Source organism: Mesoplodon bidens (assembly GCF_964165515.1).
Source record: "Mesoplodon bidens genome assembly, chromosome: 13".
Classification (NCBI taxonomy): Eukaryota; Metazoa; Chordata; class Mammalia; order Artiodactyla; family Ziphiidae; genus Mesoplodon; species Mesoplodon bidens.
In genome coordinates, this window is record NC_138169.1 from 65762903 (window position 1) to 65781039 (window position 18137).

General features: G+C 42.5%; 1 protein-coding gene across 3 annotated transcripts in view; it reads right to left on the bottom strand.

The window, feature by feature from the left end:
* DYM (dymeclin) overlaps positions 1-7945 on the bottom strand; it is a 384724-nt gene extending 376779 nt beyond the window's left edge. For all 3 annotated transcript variants that reach the window (XM_081253056.1, XM_081253057.1, XM_081253058.1), the window contains exon 1: positions 7650-7945. The gene's annotated coding sequence lies outside the window, so the exon portion shown is untranslated. The remainder of the gene's footprint in view (positions 1-7649) is intronic.
* Between the last annotated feature and the right edge of the window lie 10192 nt (positions 7946-18137).

Here is an 18137-nt window from a genome sequence, read left to right on the forward strand (position 1 = left end):
ACTCTCAACCACTGCACCACCAGGGAAGCCCCTTTATACACTTTTGATGCTGTCAAAACTCAAAATAAGACTCGAGACCTCCACTCCCACACATGTATGCAGTAGATATATTTTCCAAAGTCAAACTACAGTTCCAACAGCATTTTTCAGACCTCAGTGCAAGTACAAAAGTACTTTCCACATTTCAAAAACCATTTAACTGTGCAACAAGGAGTTCCACGTAGTCCTCAATTGGAAGTGATTAGTCGGTAATGGAATGATTTGCTAAAGGGTAAATATGAGAAATGAATCTAACATAATTCTATAGATGGCTTCCAAGCAATAAATACGCTCTATTAAAACCAGTGGGGGAATTTCCTGGTGGTCCAGTGGTTAAGACTCGGGCTTTCACTGCAGTGGACACAGGTTCAATCCCTGGTCAGGGAACTAAGATCTCACAAGCCGCACAGTTCAGCCAAAAAAAAAAAAAAAATGTTCATAGATTGATATCAGTATTTGGCAATACTTATCTATGTAAAAAGATATATTCAAAGGTGAAATACATTAAATCTCATTACAAATCAGCATTGAACAGGAACATTTATGATCAATTTTGATGACAGGAAACAGTAACTTTAAACTCCAATTAAGTAAAATGTTATCCCTTCTCCCCCAAAACAGATTTCATTCCTCTCATCAGCAAACCTATATTACCAAAAAAAGAGTTCTCAACCATTATTAGTATTGTATTTTTAATTTCATCGATTAAAAAACTTGAGTAAGGGCTTCCCTGGTGGCACAGTGGTTGAGAGTCTGCCTGCTGATGCAGGGGACACGGGTTCATGCCCCGGTCCGGGAAGATCCCACATGCCGCGGAGCGGCTAGGCCCATGAGCCGTGGCCTCTGAGCCTGCGCGTCCGGAGCCTGTGCTCCACAACAGGAGAGGCCACAACAGTGAGAGGCCCACGTACCGCAAAAAAAAACAACAAAACTTGAGGACACTTTTTCTCCCTTGTTTTGCAAGTACATACAAAATATTCTTCATTTTGCCTCTGGGCCCACAAAGCCTAATTCTTACGATCTGGCCCTTTACACAAAATGTCTGCCAACCCTTGGCCTAGAAGAATAAACTGAGACAAAGAAAGGTTAAGCAACTTGCCCAAGACCAAGACTATAGAGTTAGAAAGTGACAGACCAGGTTTCAGGCTAAGGCAGTCTGGGTGCAGAAACCATGCTCTTAACCACTATACCACATTGTTCCCATGAACCGAGAACAAGATGTCAAGGAAATAATCAAAGAACAAGAAAAGAGGGCTTCCCTGGTGGCGCAGTGGTTGAGAGTCCGCCTGCCAATGCAGGGAACATGGGTTCGTGCCCCGGTCTGGGAGGATCCCACATGCCGCGGAACGGCTGGGCCCGTGAGCCATGGCTGCTGAGCCTGCGCGTCCGGAGCCTGTGCTCCGCAACGGGAGAGGCCACAACAGTGGGAGGCCCGCATACCGTAAAAAAAAAAAATAAATAAATAAAAGATACTTAAAACTAAAAACTGATCTTAAAAATTCAATAGGCAGGAGAGACGACAAGGTCAAGGAAACACCCATAAACAAGAACAGGAAGACACATAGAAAACAGGAGACAGAAAATAAGACCCATTTAGAAGGTCTTAATAGATTAGTAACAGGAGTTCCAAACAGAAAGCACGAACAAAACAGAGGAGCATTAAGTTAAGACACTGTCAAGTCGGGAACTGTGAAGCTGTGAGACTGTACTTCACCTTCATTAACAAAGACAATGAAGCCTCTGGGAGGGGATGAAAAACAACTCACTGTCATGGCAACAGCAGTAGCCAGAGTAACATCTTGCATCAGTTTCCTGGGTCCCAATCCCCCAGGTCTTCCAAAGTATTTGGTAAAAATCAGTAATATGTTCACAGAAAAATAAAGCAAATAGGGCTGGGGGCGGGGAAACAAGGTAAACTCAGCTCAGCAGTGATATTTATGCAGTCAGGATAATGTAAACACTGAATTAATCAAGAATTCTTAAGTATCTATACTAAAAGGGCCGGAAGAGGGGGAGGAGGAGGAAGAGGACCTCATCTACCACAACAGGCATCAACAGGTATTACCTAAAATTGATAAATCACAAAATAGCCATTTAGACATATTACGTATAAACACAGTTAAAAGCAGTTATCTCTGGGAACCAGACTAAAAAGGATAGGTAAGGCAGGGTACTGCTGATCTTTTATAACATTATTATAAATTATTATATTTTCTAACAATTTGCAAGTATTACTTTAAGTAGAAATATTAACTTTTAAATACACTGGAGAGAATGTGCTTTACTATTTCACAATCACTGATTCATATAACTCAATGTGCAAATATCAAAGAATAGTGCAGGGCTGAAAAAACAAACTAGCAATACCCAAGCTCCATCACACTGGTTATGTAAGCACAACGACTCCGTCAATATTTCCTGAGTACCCACTATGTGGCCAGCACAATACCAAGACCCAAGGTTAAAATTGTGATGGATAGAATTTATTTACAGTTGAGACACAAATAAAGCAACATGAAATTATAATATGGCAACTATTCAAGACTCAGTGAAAGCTTCCCAGAGGTCATGCCATAAAAGCTAAGACCTAGGACTTCCCTGGTGGTGCAGTGGATAAGACTCTGTGCTCCCAATGCAGGGGGCCCGGGTTCGATCCCTGGTCAAGGAACTAGATCTCACATGCATGCTGCAACCAAGAGTTCACATGCCACAACTAAGGAGCCATCGTGCTGCAATTAAGGAGGCCGCCTGTTGCAACTAAGACCTGGCACAACCAAATAAATAAATATTAAAAAAAAAAAAAAAAAAAAAGCTAAGACCTGAAGGACTGGCCTGGTTGGGTGTGGGGTTAAGAAACTTTTCAAAGTAAGAGAGAAAAGCATGTGTGTAGGCCTAGGATTAGGAAAAACAGGCAGAGCCCATCCAAGGAACTGAAAAAAGCTCAACATGGCTAGAGTAGGGAGGGAAGCAAAAAAAGCCAGAAAGCGAGCTGATGCCTGATAGGGACACTTACTAAAGGGCATGTCTTCTACTTTGCCCACTGTAACTATAAAATTGCATACATCACTCAGCGTTCTAGACCAGTGAACTCTTCCCCAATACACTGATGATTTCAAAATACCTAAGTCTAGTCCAGAACTGTCTTATGGGTGCCAGACCATTTATCTGACTACATGCCATACATTACTATATGGACCCAGAAATCAAGGGCCATATCCTAGAGATGACAGAGTAAGAAGCTGGAAAGGAGGCTGGGTCCCTGATGACAGCAGAGCCACCATACCAGCCCTGAATTGTCTACCTCTGGACTCCTCTTACATGAGAAACAAACTAGTAACATGTTCAAGCTAGCAATTGTATGTTACTCAGAGACAAACCTAATCTTAACTGACACAGGAGGCTTTGAAAGTATTGTAAGGTGGAGGGTTGCAAAAGGTATTTTGAAGGAATAATTGTCAAGATTCAGTGATTGACTTCAGGACTTCCCTGGTGGTCCAGTGGTTAAGACTCCGTGCTCCCAATGCAGGGCGCCTGGGTTCGATCCCTGGTCAGGGAACTAGATCCCACATGCATGCCACAACTAAGAGCCTGCATGCCGCAACTGAAGATCCCACATGCCACAACAAAGATCCCAAGTGCCGCAACTAAGACCTGGCACAGTCAAATAAATAAATAAATAAATAATTTTAAAAAAGATTCAGTGATTGACTCAATCTAAAAAAGAAACTTATTATCTGTCATATGACATACAAAAAAATTGTTGTTAATTCTTCCAATATCCTTATTGGAGAGTTACAGCCACTTTTGGTGTCTGCATTTTTTAATTGAGATATAATTCACATGTAACATATTAATTTCAGGTGTACAACACAATGATTCAATATACGTATATACTGTATTGCAAAATGATTGCCACAATCAGTCTAGTTAACATCCAGCACCACACACAGTTAATTTTTTTTCTTGTGACGAGGACATTTAAGATCTCTTCTTAGCAATTTTGAAACATATAACACAGTATTATTAACTATAGTCACCACGTTGCACATTACATTCCAGGACCTATTTATTTTATAACTGGAAGTTTGCACCTTTTGACCATCTTCACCCATTTCACCCACCCCCGACACCTCACCTGGTGTCTGCATTTTTAAAGAATGTAACAAAAACTAGAGAAGACATCAAAAAGTACTGACCAAACTTTCTTAATAAATTAAAAAAAACAGCTTTCAGTAAATAAGAGCTATCTGTAAAGTTGTTCTTAGCCCTATTAGATTGCTTTGTCTACAAGTAGACATACATGAGTATAACTTAAAACTGCAAGCAGTTTTTAAGAAGTTCAAAGCATTAAGCTCAACTAAGAATCTTAGTAGGGAAAATAAGCTTAAAAATAGGCACAGATATATAACAATTCCCATTATGTTTACTGGAAGGGGTAAGCTAAAACACACCACCATCAGAGAGACCAGACCTTCACGCTCCAAGGCAGTCAAGACCTTGAGAGCTAAGCTGGAAAGTGGAACCCCCTCAGGAAGAAGGATACCAACTACAGGACTTCCTGAAATCCACCTCTAAGATTCAGAGTCTTCTCCCCCATCCTGGGAGAGGAAGGGCAGGAACAGCCATCTTGCCCCTCTGCTTTTCAGGCCCACAGCACTCAACCTCGCCCAGCTGAGTCACATAAGGAAAATTCTAGACGAGAATTCAAGCCCAACTCTCACAGTAGCTCATTCCTCCTGAAAATTTTTTCTTCCTCTGAGTCTTCCTGTTGAATTGGAGGTGGCTCCATCACCCACTGGGACAGAGAGCCCCTGCCCTCTCACTCTGGGCATGGGAACCGTCATTGCCAGAGTGTCCTGTGACTTCAAGTAGCAGCTGAGCATTATATACACTCTGATTACAAGTAAACAATACTTAAAAAACATGAATATGAAAAAGACCGAAACAAAATACAGGAAAACTTTACATGTTATTACCTTGTTTTTATATTTACACTTTTAAATGTCTCATTCTACCAAAGCCTATCCTACAAATGTCACAGGTATTTCCCACATATTTGTGTACAGTCACTAAAAGGAAAATGGAACAGTCCTCTCCAGCACTAACTATTCCCATTATCTACAAAGTGAAAGAGGACACACTGCATTTGCAGCAGCAAACAAAATCACTGATTTTCTTAAGTCTCAACAAAATATCCCCAAACATACTGTGATAGGCAGAATAACAATTCCCAAAGATGTCCACATCCTAATCTATGGAACCTGTGATTCGGTTATTTTACATAGCAAAAGGGACTTTGCAGATGTAATTAAGTTAAGGACCTTAAGTTGAGGGAAATTACCCTGAATTACCCAGGTGTGCCTGATCTAATCACATGGGTCCTTAAAAGTGGAGAACCTTTCCCAGCTGTGGTCAGATGGACTACAGAACAGCCAGAGAGATGCAATGCTGCTGGTTTTGAAGATGGAGGAAGGAGGTCACAAGCCAAGGAATGTGGCGGCCCCTAAAAGCTGGAAGAGGCAAGGAAACAGATTCTCCCCTGGAAACTTCCCAAAAGGAGCACAGGCTTGACACACTGATTTTAGACCCATTTTGGACTTCTAAAATACAGAATTTTAAAAGAATAAGTTTGTATTGTTTTAAGCCATTAAATTTGTGATTTGTTGCAGTAGTCATAGAAAAGTAATACACACACATTAAACAACTTCTAACAATATGTGAAATCATCTGGAGGAGAGAAACATAATCAAATTGCCCAAAAACTTAGAGCAGTATGAGATATGTTATTTGTGCATTTTGTGGTATATTTCACTTCTATTTTTCTCCTGCCCTCACAAAACTCCACCCATTAAAGAGCCAGCCAAAGTGACAATTCTTCAAGCATTCTATAGAGGGATGAACCATATTAACCAAGAAAATGGAACAGTCAGGAGAACAGGATTGACTGGAAAAATCAGGAAACAAACTATATTTTTCAGGAAGTCAAACATCAAAATGTTTGCACTGCTTCTTCAATATCAAATGGATACCACATTTTAAAAAATAAGTCCTTCTAGATATTAAGAGCTTATTATTAATTTTTTAGGTGTGACAATCATATTGTGGGTATATTAAAAAGAGAGTGACTCAATCTTCCAGAGACATATACCCAAATATTTACAAATGAAATGGAGTTGGGAATAGAAATAGATAGGGCCATAGATGAAACTAAATTAGCCTGAGTTACTGATTGTTAGAGCTGGGTAATGGGTACGTGGGGGTATATTACATTATCCCGGGTTGAACTTTTCCAAATTTAAAAGTTACAAAAACAAAGTCCTCAACCTACTATCATAATAATATAGATTTCTTAATATATTTAATAGTTGAAACTCCTTCCTGTAACATTGACCCATCTCAATTTTCTGCCACTTAATCCACGTGCATCAATTCTTTCATTCCCACTCATTCTGCCCTATTTACTAACCTAATGAGTTTCAGGAAGTCACCTAACAGCTAAAAGGTTGATTCTTCATCTGCAGAATGGGAATAGTTATACTTGCCCAGTCTGTCTCTGAGTTGCAGAGAAGATTATCTAAGATAAACAATACAAAGCAGGATAACCATTCAAGAAATCTACATTATTCATAACTTCCATGCTCAGCAGCAACCATTCACCTATTACTATAGACCCCCTTCCCTTCCACCTCCAGCTCCTCTCTTGAGCCCTCAATTCATCCGCCCAAAGCCAGGGTCCGTCTGAAAGGGTACACTCCTCTCCACCGCCTCCACACACACCCCGGTGTTTTCATATCTTTCAGCACCTTCTCTCTACACATCTCTCCCTCCAGCTTTCAAGGATCCGGCTCAATCTGCACCCCCCTAGCGAGTCTATCCTGTGTACCCCTTTGCTGGCCCTATTACAATCATCCCATCCCTTCTCTCTATTTCAGTATTTTCATCCTATCAGCTTCATTAACTCACTACTGTTCACAAACACCCAAGCTAACTTCCCACCCTCTCACCTTTCAGTTAAAACACAATCGCTAGTTGCCAGGGAGTGGAGAATAAGGCGTGACTTCTAATGGGTATAGTTTTCTTTTTTGGGTGATAAAGATGTTCTTAAATTAGACAGTTGCACAACCCTGTGAATATGCTTTTAAAAAACACTGAGTTAAAAAAAAAGAAAAAACCACTGCGTTATACTTTAACTGTACTTTTAAAGGGTGAATTCTATGGTATGTCAATTACATCTCAATAAAAATTTGTATGTCAAAAAAACAATCAATATTATTGCTCACCTTGCCCATCACACGCCCACTTGTCACATCAACCCCATCTTCCGAAGCATCGACTTGCTCTTCGGTATCCCCCGCCCCGACCAACTCCTAACACCAGACTCGGACTGAGGCCCCTCTCACTCTCTTGATTAGCACACCCCCTCACTTCCCGGCTCTAAGTGCCACTGAATCCTGGAAGTGGGGGGCAGCTCTCGCGGCCCCGTCCCCCGCGGGCAGAAGGGACCCTTCTGCCCGGGGGAGGGGAGGGTGTCCCCAAACCCGCTCTGACAAGGGGCGGGGGCCCCGCCCGGCTCCCAGGGCCGCGCTGCCAGGGGCGGCGCCACAGCCCACCTGTCTCAGCCGGCGGGGAGATCCGCTTCCAGCTCACGGACGGACGGACGGACGAACGGGTGGCAGAGGGGACAGAACAAGCCGCGGTCGCCGCCGCAGCCGGGTTGGCGCACACCGGCTCAGGCCTCCATGTTTCCACGTCTCTGCTGCTCCGGCTCCGACTCCGACTCCGACTCCGACTCCGGCTCGGCTCCCGCCCGGACAGCGTCAGTGCGGAGGCCCAGGGGCGGGGAGAGAGGAGGGAAGCTACGGAGAACGCCCGGGGTACCGAAAGCCCCGGCGCGCTCTAGCCGGCGGTCACGTGGCGCGCGGCGCGCGGACTTCTGGGAAATGCAGTGCTTCCGGCGTTCAGCGTTTCTCCACTCTCCTGCGCCTACAGGGCAACCGCAAATCCGCTTGGCAAAACTGAGAAGCTGCTAAATCTTCTTACCTTCGTGCTGCATGCAGTCCTGGCTTACCCTACAGCACTTGTTCTGGTAACTTAACTTCATTAAGGCTCCTGTTCATTCCAACACAATAATCACCCCAAAGTCAAGCAGTTCCTTGTAGGACTCTAAAGAATTGGGAAATAGGAAAATAAAGTTTGATGGAGGCAGAATAGCAGATCTAGAATTGCCTGCAATACTGTCAGAAAGGACAGGTCCAACAGGAAAGAGTGTCAATGTGGTGCAGTGGCAAAAGTATGGAATTTGAAGTCAAATGAACTGAGGTTACCAGATTGACGTCCTTGGGTCCTTATTTCACCTCTCCAGCCAGTTTCCTCATCTAAAATACATATACGGGATCATGATGATACTAACCATACAAGACTATTAACGACGTCAGTAATAATAAACAACTCACATAATGGGTTGTTTTCTATGTGCTATTCACTGTTACTTTATTTCTTCAAATAACGCTATGAGATAGATATCACTTATTTCCTTAATATAAACAGTATGTGCCAATACACTCTGAAAAGTACTATAGAGGTCTTACATATACTTTTCCAACTTTTATTGCCAACAAGTTCCCTGAACTTGCAGAATAATTACAGGAAAATATACTAAAACACAAGATACCTGAGAAGCCTAGCTAAAAATGAGGTGATAAAAATGTTCTGAAATTAAATAGTTTATGTCTATGCAGCCATTGTAAACAATGCTATGAATATGTGTTCATGATATATTGAGAGGAAATGGTATGTACAGTATTATCCGTTTTCAAAAAAAGTTATATTTATAATACTTATGTATATATGGCCCAAGGGGGAAAAGGCTAAAGGAATATTAGCAATTATTATCTTTGGGAAATGAGGTCATGCATGTTTTTTTTTAATAAATTTATTTATTTATTTATTTATTTATTTTTATTTGGCTGCATTGGGTCTTCGTTGCTGCACACAGGCTTCCTCTAGCTGTTGTGAGTGGAGCTACTCTTCGTTGCAGTGCACAGGCTTCTCATTTTGGTGGCTTCTCTTGTTGCAGAGCACGGGCTCCAGGCACGTGGGCTTCAGTAGTTGCAGCACGTGAGCTCAGTAGCTGTGGCACACAGGCTTAGTTGCTCTGTGGCATGTGAGATCTTCCTGGACCAGGGCTTGAACCCTTGTCCCCTGCACTGGCAGGTTGATTCTTAACCACTGTGCCACTAGGGAAGTCCCCATGCATGATTAAAAATAGTTTTTTCCTACATGTTTTCTAATTTTTCTGCAATAAATATGAATTACGTGTATAATTTTATTTTTAAATTACTATAGAAAAAAGAGAGTCAGGCACCAAATCAACCTCAAAGTACTTTTTAATTTTGCCTATACAAAAATCACACAGTCTACCTACCCCAAAGTGACCTAGCAAAAACTGTGAGCATCTCTTCAGAACTTTCTTGATAGACCAAGAAGCAACTTATTCTACTTTGAGGCAATCCTGTTTGTGAAATTTAATATTCCCTACCTTTTGTAATTTTTGCATGGCTTGAAATAAAAAGTTTCACTAGAAACCAGTGTTCCTAGGCAAATATCATAATGTTGCTAAGAAAACATCATAAATCAGAAAATAATAATAGGAATGGTTTTAACAATATGTAATGCATTAGTTGAAGTAGCAGTCCTTTGAAAACTACTTATTGTACATGTAATGTGAAAAGTATTATCCTTGGTCAGCAACTTTCAATACTGCCTGCACAAGTATCATGATAACTTTGACTTGACCACTTCAGTGTCTAGTTATTGCTGAAACACTAACAAGAAGGCCATAAACACCCTCCCACTAAATGCAATGGGGTATCTTGGATTGGATCCTGGAACCACAAAAGGCAATAGTGGGAAAACTGATGAAAGCCAGATAAAGTCTGGACTTTAGTTAAAGATATTGTACCAATGTTAATTTCCTAGTTTTGACAATTGCACACGGTTATATAAGATAGTAACGTTTAAGGAAACTAGGAGGAGGATATTCGGGAACTGTCTGTACCTTGCAACTCTTCTGTAAATTTAAAATTATTCCCTCTGGCAGGCCGAATAATGGCCACCCTGAAGATGTCCACATCCTAATCCCCAAAACCTATGAATATATTAGTTTACATGGCAAAGGGGAATTAAGGTTGCAGATGGCATTAAGGTCACTAATCAGATGACCTTAAAATAGGGAGATTATCCCCAATTATCTGGGTGGGCCCAATGTAATCACAAAAGTAAAAAGTGAGAGGGAGGCAGAAAACATCAGTCATAAATATGGCTCTAGCAGAAGATCAAGTGATTCAATGTGAGGACCAGGCATTACTGGCTTTGGAAACAGATTATCTCCTAGAGCCTTCAGAAGGGAACACAGTCTTGCTGATACCCTGATTTTAGCTCAGTGAGACTGAGTCAGACTCTCACCCACAGAGCTATAAGACAATAAATTTGTGTTGTTTTAAGCCACTAAATATGTGGTAATTTTTTGTAGCAGTAATGGAAAACGAATACATTCAAAAATAAAAAAGTGTAGGGGGCTTCCCTGGTGGCGCAGTGGTTGAGAGTCCGCCTGCCGATGCAGGGGACACGGGTTCGTGCCCCTATCCCGGAAGATCCCACATGCCGCGCAGCGGCTGGGCCCGCGAGCCATGGCCGCGGAGCCTGTGTGTCCGGAGCCTGTGCTCCGCAACGGGAGAGGCCACAGCAGTGAGAGGCCCGCGTACAGCAAAAAAAAAAAAAAAAAGTGTAGGGACCTCCCTCGTGGCACAGTGGTTAAGAATCCGCCTGCCAATGCAGGGGATGGGGGTTTGAGCCCTGGTCCAGGAAGATCCCACATGCCGCAGAGCAACTAAGCCCATGTGCCACAACTACTGAGCCTGTGCTCTAGAGCCCATGAGCTGCAACTACTGAGCCCCCACTCCGCAACTACTGAAGCCCGCGCACTCTAGGGCCTGCATGCCACAACTACTGAGCCTGCATTCTGCAACTACTGGAAGCTGCATGCCTAGAGCCTGTGCTCCACAGCAAGAGAAGCCACCGCAATGAGAAGCCCGCGCACCGCAATGAAGAGCGGCCCCCACTCACAACTAGAGAAAGCCCACGCAGCAGAAACGAAGACCCAACACAGCCAAAAAAACAAACAAAAAAAAGGTATAATTAAAAACAAAACTTCCAAATGGCTACCTGTCTTGCCAACACATTCCCAATCTGGGACTGTACAAATATCCATGCTACTTCGAAAGAGACTGTAAACCAGAAAATGCACAAAAAATTATACTTCACTTCCCAGCTCATTTTGGTTAGACTATTATAAAAACAAGCTGTATCTGGAAACACGTTGAGTTCCATAGGAAAGTCAATCAAGCAATGAAGTGTCAAGTGAGTCATTGGAAACATTCTGGTATCTGAAATTGCAGTCCTGCGTAACCTCCTCATCCTCCTCACTACTCAGTGACTTTCCAGAAAGATACTTAAAACAAGGACTGGTACTTCTGATTTAGGATGTCCATTTGATTCATTCATTCACTTATTCTGCTAATATTTACTTAGCAATTTTGTGTGCACTGTGCTTCAGAGCTGCGCCTGACCTCAACAAGCTGAGGGCCTAGAAGAGGAAACAGGCATTATACAATTAAAAATTGGGTTAAATTGCCATGAAGAACAAGAACAGTCAGCACAGCCTGGTATCCAGCCCCAAGAAAACAGCTTTTCAAGAAATAAATGGTGAAAAATTAACCATTTTCTGGATGAGCAGGGCCAGTATTTTCAACATCTTAATAATAAAATTTATACCTGCAAAACTGAAATTTCCTTTAGGGTTAAAACAAAGAAACAAATAGAACTGAACTAAGTCAACAAAAAATTATTCCAGAGGTGCTAAATGCCACCATGGCCCCTCAGTAATAAATGGTTCCCAATGTGATCAAATGGCCTTGGCTATGGAATAATGGAAATCTTACTAGGTTTACCCAGAGAATGAAATACACTGCAAGTCTCTGAACGAGATTTTTATTTCTGATTTTCTTTTTTTTGCGGTACGCGGGCCTCATCACTGTTGGGGTCTCTCCCGTTGCGGAGCACAGGCTCCGGACGTGCAGGCTCAGCGGCCATGGCTCACGGGCCCAGCCGCTCCGCGGCATGTGGGATCTTCCCGGACCGGGGCACGAACCCGTGTCCCCTGCATCGTCAGGCGGACTCTCAACCACTGCGCCACCAGGGAAGCCCTGCAGGAGGAAAAGAAGGGTCAGGGCATAAACTGGAGCCAAGTGGGTAGACCAGGTGTCTTTCTAAACCTTCTCAGTTGAGTTTCTTGTAACTGCTGGTTTACAATGTCTGGCATGCAGCTTTTCTCTGTTGCAAGTTGAATACAGACTTCATGTGTGAATAAGTCTTCATCTACAGGGTGCTGACTCTCTTCTTAGAACCTAAAGGGCCAAAGAGGACCTATGCCTATTAGAAGACCACTCCACCAGCAGGATCAAAACTACCTCTAGATTATTGTTCCAAGCCTGTCCAAGAACAGTGCTTCTGTTCCCACCTTTTCTGGGAAAGCAGAGCAGCCTTTGGAGTCAGACTTGACTTTGAATTCCGTTTCCATAATTATGAGCTGAATGATTGGAGAAAGAGGCTATCGTGGCCTGTTCTTCGTTGGCTCCTGTAGCTGAATGCCGTACACTGGGTAGCTTAAACAACAGACGTTTATCTCTCCCAGTCCTGGAGGGTGGGGCGCGTCCAGCCTCTGTTGAGGAAGATGCTGGCAGATCTGGTATCTGGTGAGAACACTCTTCCCGGCTTGTCAGTGGCTCTTGCTACTGTAGCCTCACGTGGTGGAGAAAGAGAGGTCTACTCTCTTTCTCTCCTAATAAAGACACCAGTCCTGGGACTTCCCTGGTGGTCTAGTGGTTAAGACTCTTGTGTTTCCACTGCAGGGGGCACGGGTTTGATCCCTGGTCAGGAAACAAGGATCCCGCCTGCTGCACGGTGAGGCCAAAAGAAAAAGAAAAAAGGACACTAATCCTGTCCTGGGGGCTCCACCCTCATGACCTTACCTAAACCTAATTACCTCCAAAAGGCCCACCTCCTAATACTGTCCCATTGGAGTTAGGATTTCAATATATAAATTTAGGGGGAACCCAAACATGCAGCCCATAGCAGCTACTTAACCTCTGTGAGACTAGTTTTCTATTACTGGAGACAGTAATACCCCACTCATATCTCACAGTTGCTGTGAGAGTTAAATTAAGTAATGCACGTAGTGTGCCTTTTTCTGTAAATGTTACTTCACCTGTATAATCCAGATGGTAATCAACTCACATGTAGTTGCCAGTTTCTGGGTGCCCTCCTAACAGGGATATACGATACATTAACCAGAACTAGATTAAGGGCAATCAGGATGGTGAGAGGTCTCATGTTCGATGTGGAATGGCTGACAGATCTGAGGATGCACAACTAGATAAAGAGAAGACTTGAGATAAATATGGATCAGGGGGCATGACCACTTATTTTGTGTGTGCCAGGGAAACAAATTAGGACCACAGATCTGAAGTTACAGGTTGCAGATTTCCACTCCATATAAGAATTTTTTTGACAATAAGATCAGTACTAATAATTAACAATTCACATTGTGGATTGTTTGCTATGACTTATGCAGTGTTATTTTATTTAAATCTGCAAACAATCCTGTGAGAAAGAGTTGATGTAGAAATTTATTTAATGGCCTGGAAAACATTTCACAATAGGTTGTGAAGTGAAATTAAGCTTACTATTAATGAAATGGTCTACCTGGAAGAAAAATGAGATTCTGATCACTACATGTGTTCAGGCATAGGCTGGATGAACAGATAGTCAAATAAAATTGTACCTGGAAAGGGACATTGGCAATTATCCAAGTTTCTTTATATTAGAGGTGAGGAACTGAGCCTTAGGGTCACGAGAGGACTCAGACAAGGACACACAGCCAGTAAGCTGTGCAGATGACTGGACTGAGCAGTCCCCTAGGCCTCACTGTATGCAGTGACGATGAATCCCCTGCAATGCCAGCCCTTAACAGTCAGGTAAGACACTGCTGCAGACAGTGTTGAATACTCAGAGGCAGTGACTCCTCAGGTCCAGAGTGTTGCCTGCCGGGCCGAGTGAGAGGCTACCCAGTTAGTTTTCAAATCCCTCCTGCCTGCAGGAAAGCCCAGCTATACATCTAAGTCTACAGAGCCCCTGTTCATCTTTCCTTACCCAGAGCCCTGAGGCTAAGCCTTGTGAGAAAGCTGTTTGGACAGCCAGACGACCACAGTTCCTAAGAGGAGCTGTCCACTGCCTCACTGCTGGAGGACTTAGAGGGGTTACTGTGCAGTTGTCAGTGTCTCCTTCCTGCTGGGGCCAAATTAGGATGAGTCACAAACTAATATTAGCTAACAATGTTTTGAAGACACCTACCCATACCAGGCACTGTGGTAAAAGTTTCAGGTATATTAACTCACTTAATGGTCATTATGACCCTCCAGAATAGGTACTTATTTATCGTCCTGGTTTTAGTCCCAAGAAGCTAAACTTCCCAACAACACAAAGCTAGCAGGTAATGATTTGAATCCAGGCAGTCTGGCTGCAGAGCCCACGCTTACTAGAAAAGGTCATCTCAGAGGTCTTTATGCCAACACCACCAGTGTGTGAAGATCTATGATGACTTCCATAGAGTTACATCATCTTGCTAAGTAAAATGGGCTGTTATACCTGGGTGTATTAGCGTTGAGCTGTAAGCACCTTCTAATTATCTTGAGCTCACTCATGTTGACGTGACCAGGCACCAGGAACTTTGTTTTATCCAGGACCGGAAGTTGCTTCTCACCTTCGTATCATTCTACCGGGATTTTGGTAGGATGCTGCTCTCGGATAGGTCGGACATCTTCTACTCTTTGTGCGAAGGTTCGGTGCTGTTTGAAGGTTTTCTCTGACGGCATGGCGCGGCAGGCTGGGCAGGGGCGGCGAGGTGGAGGGTCCCGGCGGCTCCAGGCGGTGGCTGCCACGGCTCCGACTGTGGCGACAGTGACTGCTCTTGTGTCTGAACAATCTGTTTTAAGCCTAGTCGTCTGTCGTCTATTCTCAATGTTTATATATTATTTTAATTTTTATTATAAGAACAGCACAGGGACTTCTCTGGTGGCGCAGTGGTTAAGAAGCCGCCTGCCAATGCAGGGGACACGGGTTCAAGCCCTGGTCCGGGAAGATCCCACATGCCGCGGAGCACCTAAGCCCCATACGTCACAACTACCGCTAAACTAAAAGCATTAAAATTGACATACGCTTTCTCTACCTTTTGTCTTAAAGCTGTAGATGATCCACGTTTTATGTTAAGTGTGTGACTAAAATATATTATTAAAAAGCATTTTTAAGAGTATTTCAGTTATCACTGTTAGGTCAAGCAGTCATCAAAATTCCCCCACTCCATGTGCATGTCAGTTTTGAAAATAGCAAAAGGAAACATGTTCTTCACAGATATTAATATCAAACGTTAAACATTTGCAAAGTCCAACTAGAATAAATAACCAGTGCTTCCTATTACCCGCCTGGGGTTCACTATGTACTATTTTTGTGAGAGCTATCACAGAAGGATCACAGACCCACTTGAGACTGTACACTAACAGGTCACCATTGACCCTTGTGTATTTAAATGTGTGTGGAAAACTTGTACCTGTGAGTGGCAGTTATTTATTGTAACTGAGGAAGAAAAAGCAACATTACTGCATATGGGCCCTCAACCCCAATCAACTACTCTTCCTGATGCATGCATCTGTCCACATGGCTAACATTTAATATGTATATTTTTACATTATGTAAATTCTTAATTAGCCTGACTTGTTTAGATTGTATACATCATTATATCTGACATTCTTGTAACTACTGTGTGATCAATAAGATTTCTATAAGAAACTCTGCTTTTTAAAGAAAAAAATACCACACTGAGAGGGGCGACTTACTCATATCCCACATTAGTGGATGGTCACTCTATTTATAGGGTCTTTAAAACAAGTACAATTTTAATGAATTGAGGTGAATAACCGCACAACTAAAAACTGAAGAAAAAAACAGATTGTTAACGTGTTAATTTCTTTTCCTTCAGATTGTTTAAAGTCTATCTTCAAAGTCAACAATAAGAAAAAAAAAAGGCACCATAAAAAAAAAAATCTAGGAGGGGTGTCAGGAGGGATTTTTATACTATCTATCTATACATATTTTTGGGGCTGCATTGAGTCTTCATTGCTGCGTGTGGGCTTTATCTAGTTGCAGTGAGCGGGGTTACTCTTCATTGTGGTGTGCAGGCTTCACATTGCGGTGGCTTCTCTTGTTGCGGAGCACGGGCTCTAGGTGCACAGGCTTCAGTAGTTGCAGCACGTGGGCTCAGTAGTTCTGGCTCGCGGGCTCTAGAGCACAGGCTCAGTAGTTGTGGCGCACGGGCTTAGTTGCTCCACAGCATGTGGGATCTTCCCGGACCAGGGCTCAAACCCGTGACCCCTGCATTGGCAGATGGATTCTTAACCACTGCACCACCAGGGAAGTCCCACTATCTGTATTTTTAAAATATTTTACAATAAGAATACATTAATGTATTAGTTGTAGAATAATATTAAACTCTAGGAAAGATGCATTGATAAGTAAAGGGTTTGGGAAGGTGACCCATGCTGCTGTTTTTTAAATTGTGAAACATGTCATGAGAGGAAATATTTAATGGACACAGCTTAAAGAACAATATTGTTAAACCCACTACCCAACTAAGAAATAGTAGTGTCGACTAAAAAAAATTGCACAACCTAAGAGTAGAGAATTATGTTTTATTCGGTGGACTCTCTGAGGACCCAAACCCAGAAGACGGCCTCTCAGATAGCTTGGAGGGACTGCTCCGAAGAGGGAAGGGAGGAGCCAGGATATATGGGAGTTTTTGCTACAAAAAACAGGTAGTCAAAAGATTATTGTTAATTAAAGAAAACCAGTCATCTCAAGTTAATGAATTTAGCGCTTTTCTCTGTATGGGGAGATGCAAAAGTATGGGCTCATTGAAATCATTCCTTTGATACGCACCTCAGCTATCTGGGGCCAGTATCCTGTGTTTTCCATCCTGAGTCTCCTCAGGGTGCTCCATTGGGGTGTGGTTGCAGTGGCTGAGGGCTTGGTGGCAGGCATCCTGTCTCCACCCTGAGTTCCCTTAGGGCTCAGTGTTGGGGGTGTGGGGGGGGGCTGCTGCTGTAATGCGATGGCTTGATGGCTGCAGCATCCCTTGTTTACTGATATGGCAGGCAACATTTTTCATTCACTGTAGCAATATCCCAGAAAGCCCTCTCTGTGCTTCTCCTTAATTGCATCTCTCTCCCCTGAGGTAAGCACCATCCTAACTTCTATGCTAATTATTCTCTAGATTGTTAGAAATTGTTTTACCACTTTGGTAATGCTGTTTATTTTGCCTATTTTTGAATTATATAAAAATCATTCAGCATATATTATTTTGTGGCTTTTTTCCCCTCAAATTTACTTTTCGAGATTCACCCATGTAGATGCATACATCAAAGAATTCACTTTTATATTTACTTTTTTATTGACTTGCCTATAGTAGTAAACTGGCAAATGTTAAGGTTGTATCTAAATCTTCTCTTATGTGTATCTTCTCAATATATATGTGTGTAACCACCAATCACATGGAGATAGACATTTCCAGCACCCTAGAAAGCTTACTTGTTCTTCTTTCGAATCCCCCCACTCTTCATACATCATGCAACATAATTACTTTTGAGTTCTTTCATTTTTCACTGCTACATAGTATTCCAGTATACACATATTTTGTGAATTTAGACACAAAATAATTGCTGACTGGCTTTTCGATCCCTTGATCAGGTGAGCTAAGAAAGCTTGCCCCCATGATTTCATGAACCCAAAATGATATTACCCCAAAGTTTACATAATGGAATTCTTTGAACTCTCCTTAAAGCATTATAACAAGGTTTTAATATACCAATTTATTTATCCTTCCTACTTTACATGAACTTTTGTGGGTTTTTTGTTTTGTTTGGGCTGTTACA